General features: G+C 42.8%; 1 protein-coding gene across 2 annotated transcripts in view; it reads left to right on the forward strand.

The window, feature by feature from the left end:
• SGPP2 (sphingosine-1-phosphate phosphatase 2) overlaps positions 1-13,566 on the forward strand; it is a 126,583-nt gene that overhangs the window by 86,643 nt on the left and 26,374 nt on the right. The gene's annotated exons all lie outside the window — the stretch shown is intronic.

Genomic DNA, 13,566 nt, shown 5'->3' on the forward strand with positions numbered 1-13,566 from the left:
CTCGTGACTTTGAAGATTGGCTAGAATGGTAACAAAGATTCAGGTAATTTGTTTACGTATGATGCAACAAGAGGTGCAGAAAAACACCCAGGGTCAGGCATGTGAGTGATGGATGAAGTTCTCCACTTGGTCCTCAAAGATGTGGGTGTGAAATTTGGGGGTCTCAGCTGCCCTTGCAGGGTAGGAGTCCCACCAGGTCAAAAGAGCCCCAAATCATGAGCTCGCTTCCTTCCGTACCGGGTTTGCATTTAAAGAGCTGTCCATGTTTTTACCATATTAGGAGTTTTTTTTTCAGGGCTTCCATAGTTAGCACAGTTAAAATTACCCAGTTCTAGTTCCTAGTGTTCCAGCCAGCTACCTTGGAGTTCCAGAGCATAATGCTGGCCATGGTTTACCAGGAGCACTATTTATCATCATCATTGCTGCAAGCAAGGTTTCTTTAAAAAGGACTAGGCCCGGGCTTCCCTGGTGGCGCAGTGGTTGAGAGTCCGCCTGCCGATGCAGGGGACACGGGTTCGTGCCCCGGTCCGGGAAGATCCCACGTGCCGCGGAGCGGCTGGGCCCGTGAGCCATGGCCGCCGAGCCTGCGCGTCTGGAGCCTGTGCCCCGCAACGGGAGAGGCCACAACAATGAGAGGCCCGCGTACCGCAAAAAAAAAAAAAAAAAAAAAAAAAAGGACTAGGCCCTTGCTTATTGTGTTACTCTTCACGTGAAGCTGAAAAATTATGTTAGCAAAAGACCTCAGAGGGAGAGGCCGGCCTTCACTGGCCCTCTTGTTTCTCCTCCTGGGGCCTGATGCTGGGCATCCTGGGGGAGGTGGCGGGGAGGTGTGGAACGGCCGAAGCCGCAGAGGTGAACAGATTTAGGGGAGAGAGTTTGTCAAAACGGGCAGAAGAAGAGAACAGGGAGGAAGTAAACGCGGAGAAAGACGGTTGTGGCTGCATGAGATTCGAAGAGCAACATCATGTTTTCCTCTTAAGGAAAAAACAAATGGTAACTGCAAGGCAGGCAGGGACGTGAGTGGAGTCAGGGCTGCACCCAGGGTGAGGCAGGTCAGGCAGGAGATGGAAGGGGTGCCAGACAACTCCAGAATCAAGAGAAATGATTTTCACGCGATACTTAAACAATCAAAATCAATGCGGAAACTGTCCACGGTGAACAGAATATCCCAAGTCTGAAATAAAGCCCTGCATTTGTGTGACCTTGCTGGTTTTGCCCTACCCTGATCCGGGAGTGCTGCCTGGTGCAAGGGGGCCCAGATTTTGAAAATCCGACGGGAGCAATTAGGGGTCGGCCTTATTATCTACCTACCAAGATCCGTCCCTGCTGTTCCCGCCCCATTGCACAGTGTGTCTCGTGGCTTCTAAGACTTAAGGGGAAAGGGGAGAAGAGCATTCTCAATTCGCTACACCGCTGCTGCTCATTATAAAGAGGTTCTCTCCAAATATGTCCACAGACTTAAATAGGGAATGAAGCAGAACCCTCTTGGGTGTTTGAGTATTTCTTTTATCTGGGGCTACTTTTTAATCTCCATTGGTTTTAATAAAAAGCGATCTTAGGAACTCAGGTTAAAATTAAAACCAAAATAAACATGAGAATGTGGAGCTGCAGACATGAACAGAGGGCACAGAAAACCCATCTCAATAAAAATCCAGCTACGTGTCTGTCTTTAGTTTGAAAAGTGGGTTAGGGGCTAGGGAAGCACATTTGTGGGGAAGATCGTTTAGACCTCTCTTTGAGATGCGAGAAATGGTTCCCACCGCTCATTTTGGAGCATCCGTTCCAGAAAACACTGGAACAAGGGGCAGTAGCAGCTATTCCTCCCCCCCCCCCCCCCCGCATCCTGCTCCACCATTGCCGTGCAGGACTTCCTCCACACGTATAATTTTGTCTCATAAAGACCTGAGATCCTGGACTTCCCTGACGGTCTAGTGGTTAAGACTCCACACTTCTAACGCAGGGGTGTGGGTTCGATCCCTGGTCGGGGAACTAAGATCCCACATGCTGCACAGCATGGCCAAAAAAATTAAACAAATTTAAAAAAAAAAAAAAGAAAAAAGATCTGAAACCCTGACTCAGGCCCAGGGCTGAGTCAGGCTCCAGAGCCAAAGACATGGCCCAGGGTAGAATGGTACATAATTTCTAGTAGCAAAGCGGGACGGTTAGTTTTAATAGAAAGATGGAGTTGAGTTATGGATTGGTTGTCTTTATTTAGCAGCAACTTAATAAGCTTCTGCAGGGTGACAGGCTTGGAGCTAGATCTAGAAGATACTGAGCTAAACAACACCTACCTCACCCTCCCAGGTGTCTGAATCTATTGATGGAGACAGATGTATGAGCTACTGATTGCTGGCTGTGTTAAGTATAATTAGCATGGAACAGCTGGATCAGGCCAACTAAGGTGGCGTCCTCTCCTCCCGACTCTGCACATTCTCTAGGGACTGCCATACACTGGTGGTTCTCAACCTTGGCTGCACATTCAGATCCCATGGGAGACTTTAAAGAAAATATTCGGGGATGTTTGGACATCTACGATCATAGCAGCAGCATTATTCACAGTAGCCAAAATGTAGAAGCAACCCAAGCGTCCACTGATGGATGAATGGATAAATAACACGTGATAGATACATACAATGGAATATTACTCAGCCTTGAAAAGGAAGGAAGGTCTGACACGCACTACAGCGTGGAATAAACGTGAAGACGTCATGCTGAGTGAAATAAACCAATCACCAAAGACAAGTACTCTATGATTTTGCTTATATGCATAAAGACAGAAGATAGAAGGTGGTTCCCAGAACCTGAGGGGGAGGGGAAATGGGGGGTTATCATCTAATGGGTACAGAGTTTTGGTTTGGGAAGATGGAAGAGGTTCTGGAGGTGGACAGTGGTGAAGTTGCCCAACAATGTAAATGTCCCTAATACCACTGGACTGTACACTTTAAAATGGTTGAGATGGTACATTTTCTGCCATGTGGGGTTTTTCCCACAATAAAAGATACAGTCCTAGGCATTGGTGTTTTTTCAAAGTTCCTCAGTTGATTTCAGTGTGCACCCAGGGTTGAGAGCCATCTATTAGACTGTCCCTTAGAGCTGGGCCAGGGCGTAAGCCTGGATAGAAGAAGAGTTGGAAGGTGGAAGGAAAGTGGGGACAGGTGCTGTATAGGCAGCCACTGTGTCCGCAGCGTGAACGGCTCTAATCGCACCCAGCTGGGAGGCTCACAGCACACGAGCCACCATTCAGGTGGCTGCCAGCTTCATGTAAGTGGTTCTCCGTGCAAAACGAGGAAGGACAGACAGTTCACAGAGAGCAGTCATTTGCTCATCTCGCCTGTTAAGAAATCTCTCTTGTCAAAGGTGAGTGGTTTGCTGTGAGATCGGGCTTCTGGACAGGCTCTGGCTGACTCCTGGGCAGGTCTGAGTGAAGCACGGGGAGGCGTTGAACCTGCACGTGGTGTCACCGTCCGGCCAACCCCGCTCTGGCATTGCTTCTATCTACCAGGACGCCCAAGGAGGAGACTTGGGCGCTGTCTTAGCTCCTTTCTTCTGAGAAGAGAGCCAGGTACCCATTGGTCAGGTAGTCACCAAGTCAAATTAGTTCTGACTCTTAAAGATGTCTTAAAGCTGTCCTTACACCACGGCCAGGATACCATTTCCAGATCTGATGACGCTCTTCCACGCATGGAAACGTTTCTCCGTCTCCCGCTGAATGTGAGGCAGCCCCAGCTGGGGCCTTTGCGGGAATCGACCTTTGAGAGAAGTCAGCACTGTTTATGGCAAAACATGGAAATAAAACACAGGGGCCCTGATGACATTCTTGTACCATCCGTGGGCACACACTACCTCTAGGCTGGCTGTTCCTTATTGCCCGAGCTGATTTTTACTGAAATTGTACATTTCCCACAGTAAAAAGCATCCTAACCAATGATTTACAGAAATAATTGTTTGGCGTATAATTTCATGTTCCCTTGGTTTGAAAAGTAAAGCAGTTACAGCCAGCTGAAGGGGCAGGGGAGAGGGTAGAATGTCACGGAAAGATGGGGTAGCCTGTGGAATCCAACACAGACGGGGCTGGACGGCTCAGCTTCGTATGTGTCTTCCTCTCCCTGCAGGGCGCACAGAACGCAGATCCTAACAACTCCTCTCTCAGATCCAGACCTTCACTCTCGGAGATGAAACTCTGATTGGACTGGGTGTTACCCGTGGGCATGGGAGCCTGGCGGGGGGACAGGGTTGCAGAGCAGAAACAGGGCCCCAGAAGCCACCCCTGTGGGCTGCAGAGGCAGTGCCCACAGAACAGGAACTGGAAAAACAACCCAGTAAGTAAGTTCACCGTGGTTGAGAATGCCCAAACTCAAGTGGTTACCTTGGGCATGAGTCAGGATGCCTTGTATGCAAATGACAGAAACCAGCGCAAACTTGTTGAAGCTGGAAAGGAAGTACACTGGTTTTTATAACCACACTGTAGGAAGGGCAGAGGTGCAGGTGGCCCGTGGGAGTGTGGGACTCTGGGTCTAGATCTTTATTGCAAGTCTCCCCCCACTCTTTCCCTAGGTTCTTTTCTCTTTTCTTTTCTTTTCTTTATGGCTGTGTTGGGTCTTCGTTGCTGCGTGCGGGCTTTCTCTAGTTGCGGCGAGCGGGGGCTGTTCTTTGTTGTGGTGCGCGGGCTTCTCATTGTCATGGCTTCTCTTGTTGCGGAGCACGGCCTCTAGGCGCTCGGGTTTCAGTAGTTGTGTCATGCGGGGTCAGTAGTTGTGGCTCGCGGGCTCTAGAGCTCGGGCTCGATAGTTGTGGCGCACGGGCTTAGTGGCTCCGCGGCATGTGGGATCTTCCCAGGCCAGGGCTCGAACCTGTGTCCCTGACATTGGCAGGCAGATTCTTAGCCACTGTGCCACCAGGGAAGCCCCCTAGGTCATTTCTATATCTCTCTACATGGTTGGATCCATCCTCTTGGGCTGCCCTCTCTCTGATGCTAGACCCAAGGCTTAAATTCTTTCTGCATTACTCCTGAAAAGATTCTAGTGGAGACTTTCATCGGCCTCGCCTGGATTATGAGTCTCTTATTGTACCAGACGCTGGCCAAGGGGATGCAGGGGACTGTGATTGGACGAGATGGGCCAGAAGCCAGCCTATGTGAACAGGGGCTGTGCTTGGCAGTGACGGTTCGGGTTAGTACTGGCGTGTGAGAGGGCCCCTTCTCCAAAATAAAATGCATCTGTTGCCAGAAAACAGCAGGCAAAGCACCAGTGACATACTTTGTACATTGACATCATTGCGTTTTCCTACTGTTTGAAAGACTTAAAAACTGGATGTTATGTTTGTGGGGAAAGGAGGACACGAGAAAATCAAGAAGGCTGATCATACTATGTTTGTGAAACCTAAAATTAATCAACTTATACAGAACTGATTTTAAGTCTTGTAACTGATAAAGCAATCGTTCCTAATGTATTAACAGTAAAATTAGCCAGAATTGTTGTTGTTGTTAGGTTAGTGAAGAGTTGTTCCATTATCTTAAACTTGAGTTAGCTGAAATGCTGTTCTATTTTATTGTCCCTAAATTGCTTGATCTGTGAATAATTATAGAGTTATTAGGTTTTATTTGCTTACTCATTTTTTTCCCCCTAAATATTGCTTTAGCTTTGGTTGGAGTTGGAGAATGTTGAAAAGGTTTCTCAAATATTAAATTATCTGCAGACCATACAAAACTATGTTCTGGCTTTGGACTAGAGCATTTTGGGTGTGTTTTTTCAAGTTCTTTGAAACTACTTTTTTTTTTTAAAAAAAAAAAGCTTACTTCAAACTGCCTTACTTAACAGAGAGAGAAAGCAAATTGTAATATAAATTACACCCTACAAAGCTCTACTTTGTTATACCCTGTTGGGTGAGTTAGTTACTGAGATAAAAAGGGAAATTGGGGGCTTCCCTGGTGGCGCAGTGGTTGAGAGTCCGCCTGCCGATGCGGGGGACGCGGGTTCGTGCCCTGGTCCGGGAGGATCCCGCGTGCCGCGGAGCGGCTGGGCCCGTGAGCCATGGCCGCTGAGCCTGTGCGTCCGGAGCCTGTGCTCCGCAACGGGAGAGGCCGCAGCGGTGAGAGGCCCGCATACCGCAAAAAAAAAAAAAAAAGGGAAATTGGTTGTGTTTCTACACATCAGTCACCACAATATTATGCACATTCTTTTCTCTTTACCTTGGAGAGAAATATTTTTACCCTTTCATTAAAATAGAGGATTATTTCTGGTTTCAAAAGTAATAAGTACTCATGGTAAAACACTCATCCCCTCTTGTTTTTAAAGTTGTTGTTGTCGTTGTGTGTGTGTGTGTCTGTGTGTTTTTAAGACAAAATAAATTGCCTTTGGTCAAACCACCACAGGAGGAGTTCAGACAGCCATTTGTTAGGACGATGCAAAGGGCAACTGAAGGCACTTTATGCTTCTATTTTAATTGAACCAAAATTAGGACTTTGCACAATTGCCATCTAAAAAGCCACAGTTGGGGTAACTTTTTCCACCTGTTCTGGAAGTGTGAGGTGCATAGCCTGCTGGAAATGCCCTAAATCTAGGAGGGGGAGCTGGACTGAGCCTTGAGTGCAGCCCACAGAAGATACGCAAAGACAGAAGTTGGTCAAAGCACCAGAATCACACAGAGTTCAGAGGTCCCTAGGGGCAGTGGGCCAAGCCCTAAAGGGCCGAAGCAGGCAGAGTCTGGTCCTGGGCCAGTTTGCCTCAGACCAGAAGCTACTTAGATCCTTCCTCCTGCAATTGTTGGCCTCTAACATTCTGTGGCCTGGAGCCTCAGAAGCTGCTCCAGTAGGATGTGTTGTTAGACCTGCCAGGGTGTGACAATCAACAGTCTGATGGGGGAGGGGAGCCAACGTCTGGGCGCCAAGCCAAATGGACTAAGCCTGCAGCTACAGAGACGGTCGCTTGAGGCTGAGTTGGGCAGGTGAGGTGGTGATGGGGAAGCAGGTAGTTTACCTCAGTGGGAATGACACCAAAGCACCTGTACAGCCCAGGTTGCTGAAGAGGGAGCTCAGGTACATGTTTAAGGTCTAGATTGTATTGAGAATGCATTCACTTTTCCCAGCTACTCATGAAAACCAAGCACATTCAGATACAGAGTACAGATTTGAGATGCAGCCCTACGGTGGGTTGTATTTGTGTTCTACACGAGTCCCATTTACTAATAAAATAAGAGTAAGGGATCAGATTAAACCTTCTGTAGAAGCCAGTCTCCATTTTTCTCTCTTTTCCTAGGTTATTGCTTTGGGGATCATATAGTGTGTTACAGTCTCATTGAAGGGTGAAGTTTTTCTGTAAGCTTATAATCATGTGCCTCTTTTTTTTTTTTTTTTTTTTTTTTTTTAAAGAAAATTAAATTTATTTCTCACCCCAGAAACCAGAGTGGGCCAGGCTGGTGGGTCAGTTGGGGGTCTGGCTTCCTCCCATCTTGTAATCTTATGCCTCTCTTAATGGAAAAAGCACTGTCTTCAAAATTTGTTTGTGAAATCAACTTTTGTAAAATGAATCATACCTTCCCCTTTATTTACATGATTTTTTTAAAAAAGATTCTTTGGCCCATTGGGGAAATACATACACAAATTTCTGCCATAAATGCTCACTGTTGCTGTGACATTCCTGAAAATATTGGCATGCACTGGCACTGTATTTTTATTGCAGCTCTCTAAGTTACTAGTTTGTCCTCCTAGTGGAACAAAGAGAAAGGGATACGAAATGCTTTGCCATGATTCCACTAACTACTGAAACCAGAGAATAAAACTTTATCTCTGAACCAAATCCAATCATAGGAAAAAAATTCAATCTAGTTTCATAAACTATTCACTTTCTTCAGAAGGCAGATGAACCCCTTCGAAAAGAAGAATCCTGCATATTTAATATCTCAAAGCCATGAAGGCAGAAGCAAACCCAACGTGCTAGGGGCACGTTTTTTTTTGTCTGCCGCAGCAAGGAAGCCTCCTATATTCTTCATGCTGTTTTTCCAAACAAACATTTGGAAAAAATTAGACAGAAAATATAAGTGAATATTTATGTAAACATAAAATAGAGAAAGACCTTTCTAGGCATGATATTAAATGTGATAATTCACAAAAGAAAAGATTAGAAGAGTTGATTACATCCATTTTTTTAAAAGCTTCTGTATATAAAAATATATATATTAAGTGACGGGCAAAGGATTAATATAATAAAGCAAAAGCCCAGCTTACAAACAGACAGGAACAGGCAGTTCCCGAAAGAAAAAATAAAAATGTCCAATAAGTATAAGGAGCCAATTCCACCTGTATTTACAGGGATATAAAAAAGAAGTCATAAAACAAGTACAAATAAAAATGAGATGTCATTTAAAAATTTTTGCCTGTGAGATTGGTAAACAATTAAAAGACGGCAATCGATGTTGATAAGGGATTGAGTCATGAGATAGTCTCATAAGGGACTTTTTCATGTAATATGTATCAAAAGCGGTAAAATGTATGATGCCTACCGTTTGACCTAGGAATTCTTTGAGAATTTCTCCTGAAGAACAGTTGAACAAATACATACATTTGAATAAGGTTGGAGTGTTATTTAAAACAGTAAAACATGGAAAACAACTAAATGTGCAACAATAAGGAACTGCCAAATTAAATTAATTGTATATCAGGATATGGAACAATATTCAGCTATTGAACATTATGTAATTAAATATTTATTGATATAGCAGTTTTGCTTATAATCTCTAAAAATTGGAAGCAGTGCAGAGGCCCTTCAACCAGTGAACTGATTAACAGACCTTGGTACATCCATACGATGGGTTATACTCCACAATAATGAGGAGCAAACTACTGTTTCATGTAATATGTTGGATGGTCCTGTCTTTTTTTTTTTCTTATAAATGTATTGAGATATTATTGATATATAACATATGTAAGTTTAAGGTATATAACATGATAATTAGGTATACATATGTATTGCAGAATGGTAACCACAAAAAAGTTAGTTAACACCCCTAGCCCCTCACATAATTACCTTTTTTTTTTTTTGATGGTGATAACATTTAAGATTACTCTCTTACAACTTTCAATTGTATAATACAGTATAATACAGTTTGTTAATTATAGACATGATGCTGTTCATTAGATTCCCCAGAACTTATTCATCTTATAGCTAGAAGTTTGTACCCTTTGATCAACATCTCCTCATTTTCCCCACCTCCCAGCCTCAGGCAACCACCATTCTACTGTTCTATGAGTTTGGCTTTTTTAGATTTCACTTATAAGTGAGATCATATAGTATTTGTCTTTCTCTGTCTGACTTATTTCACTTAGCATAAATGCCTGTAAGTTCCATCAGTGTTGTTGAAAATGGCAGGCTTTCCTTCTTTATTATATATATATCTCATATATATATTCACATATATATGATGTTTCTCTTTTGAATTATGCTAAGTCAAAGAAGCCAGAATCAAAAGGCTACATATTATATGATTAATTTATATTATGTCGGGAAAAGGCAAAATTATGGTGATGGAGAAAATATCAGTGGTGGCCCGGAGGTACGGTGGTGGCAGGGCTTGCCTGGAAAGGACCAGCGGAAGAGTTTTGGGGGTGATGAGGCCATTGTTCCATATCCTGATGGTTGTGCTTGTTACCTAAGTCTATACATTTGTCGAAACTCATAGAACTGTAAATGAAAAAAATGAATGTTAGTGTATGTAAATTTAAAAATTAAATTAGACTCCTAAATATAAGAAAAGGCAAGAGGGGTCTGGGGAGAGAGAGGGAGAGAAATACAACTTGTAGAAAAATAAAGGCTAAAAAGACTCCAATTTTAAGGAAAAAAAATTGTAACACAAAAATCTACTACAATATATCATTGGGTGAGAAAAGCAGGGTATTTCTCTCTGGTGCATTTTGCCCAAGGCTCCTGAAGACAGTTGTCCCATGAGATTCCCTGGTGAAAGTAAAAGGATTCCTTAAGCAGTTTGTGACAAGTGTTCTGACCCTCCCCAACCTAAATACACAGTAGTATATAAGGGCTCTTAAACCTTTGAAATCAAAGAAACCAGTGTAATGTTGCCCACCCAAGGTTCTATCCCATTTAATCCGGTCAAGGAAATTCTGAGTGCTTACTTTAAAATGCACTGTAGGTCTCTGGCCAACTCTTTATTATTCCCTTGGAGATTTCTGAATTTCAAATTGTTTTCTTTTTCCTGCTTTGTATGTTTCTGGACTCCTCCCTAGCAACTATTGATGGATGCTTGATAAATGCTAATTAAACAACAGAATTTTATTTAAAAACAACAAAAGCCCAAGATTCTACATTAGAGCAGAAAATAGAATCAACTCTAGGTATGTGAAGCAAAGTGGAATTTAATACAGGAAATGTGGTGCTTAACAGAATGTCGCCAGGGCTTGATGAGCAGGGAGAGCCCGCTGCTTTCCCTGTCACCCAGAAGTCGGAGTGCTGCTGGCGACTTGTCACCACCGTGCTCACGGGCTTCCCCTCTGGGCACTCACCAATCAAAGGAGCAGTTGCTAGGCTGGAGCCTCTGGGACCGACTTTGTTGCCTCTAGAAAACTAGGAGCTGGATTTCCCCCTCCTGTTGCTGGAACTCACCTTCCTGTGGTGTTGCGGGATCCCAGGAAAAGCAGGAGGAAGGTAGCCTCCACCTCTTCTCCACTTGCCAAATTCTGCAAGCATGCGTCTCAGTGGTGGAACCTGATTTCCAAAGGAGCCAAGGGAATGTAGTTTTTTATCTTTCCCACACCTCAAGTTCAGGGGGAGGCAGGAATGGACACAGGGTGCTAGTTGAGAATTTCCATTGTGCTTTGGGATCCTTTTTCCCATGGTCATCTGGTTTCCTCTAAGCGTACTGTGGGAAACTCTGCTTAGGATAATTTCCTAGAAGTGGCCATCCTAGGGAAAAGTATGACATTTTACCAACAGAAAAAGCAAGAATGTGAATTCCCTGACATTTGTTTCTTTTAACATTAAATACAAATATTTCTATTCCAGTAGATAAAAGGACACTTGAGAGATTTTCATTCAGAGTCCCTTAGGTCACCTAACATTTTAATGTAGAAATATCACTTTCATATCAGTAAGAGCAGGCTATAATATAAGCGTATGATTGTTACGTTCGTGTCTGTCTGTCCATGAGATTGTGAGCGCCTTGAGGCTAAGAATCGTATTGTCTTCACCTTTGTTTGCCCTGGAGTTCCCAAACAGAGTGCCTGACAGTAAGTTCACAGTAAATGTCGAGTGGATTGTAATGGATATCATCTGTTATCTGTTCATAAATCAAGTCTTTTTTATTTCTTTGTGCTTTATTGAGTCAGATTTGACAAGACTCAGCCACTAGTCTGAATATTGCATTCACTATAGGAGACCAGGCAAGAATATGTCTAATATTCTTTTTCAGCATTATTTTGTTTTGCCTATAAGAATAAACGTGTGAAAAATTTAATAGAAAGTGGCATGCAAAAATAAATACTGCTCAGGCGCGAATGCTCCATTTTGGAGCTTCTAGAACTCCCAGAGTTGAATGTGGCAGGTGTCTTGACATGTAAAAAGGGACCCTGGAACACTGGTCTGCAGCGTGAAGCTTTGAGGCTCTTTGAGGGGCCAGTTCTTAGGAGAAGAGTATCTGAAGACATGCTGCTTCAATGCTTCACACATTTCATTTTATAAATGTGTTGCTGATGTAGCCAGGGATGGAGAGGAAATTCTTCAGTTCCTAATGGACTTGAGAATTTTATAAATAGAAAGCCTGCTACCTGGTTCTTGGGTATAGGTGTGTAAGTCGTACCTAAAGGTTAAGGAGAGATCAGTAAGCACACCCAAGGAATCACCACCCAGGTTACTGTAAATATAGCATTACCAGTACCTCAGAAGTCCTTGTCCCTTTTACTCTGCATCTCCCCCAAGGTACCCACTCCCCAGGTCTCTGACACCATACCTTAGTTGAACTTCGCATAAATGGAATTATACCATATATTTTCTTCAGCCCTGGGCTTCTTTTACTATTTCGTTTGTCATATTCACCAATATTGTATGTCGCTTTAGTTCATTAATTTTTATTCTTGTATAGTATTAAATCCTAGAACAATATCACATCTTGTCTCTTATTACTGATGGATATTTGTGTTGTTTCCAGTTTGAGGCTATTATGAATGAAGCAAAACTTTCTTTAGTGTGCCTTTTAGAGCACATATGTATGTTTTACTGTTGAATATGAATGTGGAAGTGAAATTGCTGGATCATAAGGTATGCTCAGTTTTCAGATGTCCAGTTGGGTTTTCTGAAGAATTGTATATGAGTAGTATATGAGATTTCCAGTTTTCCACATCCTTGCCAGCCCTTGCTAACGTTAGTCATTTTCATTTTAGCCATTCTAGTGGGTGTGTAGTAGTATCTCTGTGTGCTTTTATTTTGATTTCTCTGATGAATAATGACAGTCAGCCCCTTTTCATGTTTACTGATCACCTCTTTGGTGAGGTGCCTGTTTATCTTTGACCATTTTTTATTGGATTGTCTTCTCTTTACTGATTTATTGGTGAGGCACTGATCAGATGTATGTATTGAGAATTTCTTTCCCCATTTTCTGCCTTGCCTTTTTATTCTATCGGTAGTATCTTTAAGTAAACAGAAGTTCTTAATTTTAACATACTCCAGTTATCAATCTTTACCTGTGTTTATAACTTTTTGTGTCCTGTTTAAGGTATTTTTGCCTACCAGAAGGTTGTGAAGATATTCTCTTAGCTTGAAAAGTTTTATTATTTTGCTTTTCTTATTTAGATCTACAGTCTACTTGGAATTGATTTTGTGATCCACTTTTATTCTGTAGGAATACCCAATATACTCCGCATTATTTATTGAAAATTTAGATCGTCTTTTTTCCACCAACTGAAATACCAACTTTGTCATAAATCAAGTGACTATACACTCTTTATATGTATTAATATGTACATACACTCTCTGTTCTATTAGTTTACTGCTCTACATGCCAATACCGCTCTCTTATTTATTGTAGGTTTGTAATAAGTCTCTTTTTAAAAAACATCTTTATTGGAGTATAATTGATTTACAATGTTGTGTTATTTTTGCTGTATAACAAAGTGAATCAGCTATAGATATACATATATCCCCACATCTCTTCCCTCTTGCGTCTCCCTCCCACCCTCCCTATCCCACTCCTCTAGGTGGTCACAAAGCACCGAGCTGATCTCCCTGTGCTATGCAGCTGCTTCCCACTAGCTATCTTTTTTTACATTTGGTAGTGTGTATATGTCAATGCTACTCTCTCACCTCGTCCCAGCTTACCCTTCCCTCTCCCCGTGTCTTCAAGTCCATCTCTGCGTCTGCGTCTTTATTCTTGTCCTGCCCCTAGGTTCATCAGAACCTTTTTTTTTTTTTTAGATTCCATATATATGTGTTAGCATACGGTATTTGTTTTTCTCTTTCTGACTTACTTCACTCTGTATGACAGACTCTATGTCCATCCACCTCACTACAAATAGTTCAGTTTCGTTTCTTTTTATGGCTGAGTAATATTCCATTGTACATATGTGCC

The sequence above is a fragment of the Kogia breviceps genome, chromosome 2 (assembly GCF_026419965.1).
Source record: "Kogia breviceps isolate mKogBre1 chromosome 2, mKogBre1 haplotype 1, whole genome shotgun sequence".
NCBI lineage: Eukaryota > Metazoa > Chordata > Mammalia > Artiodactyla > Physeteridae > Kogia > Kogia breviceps.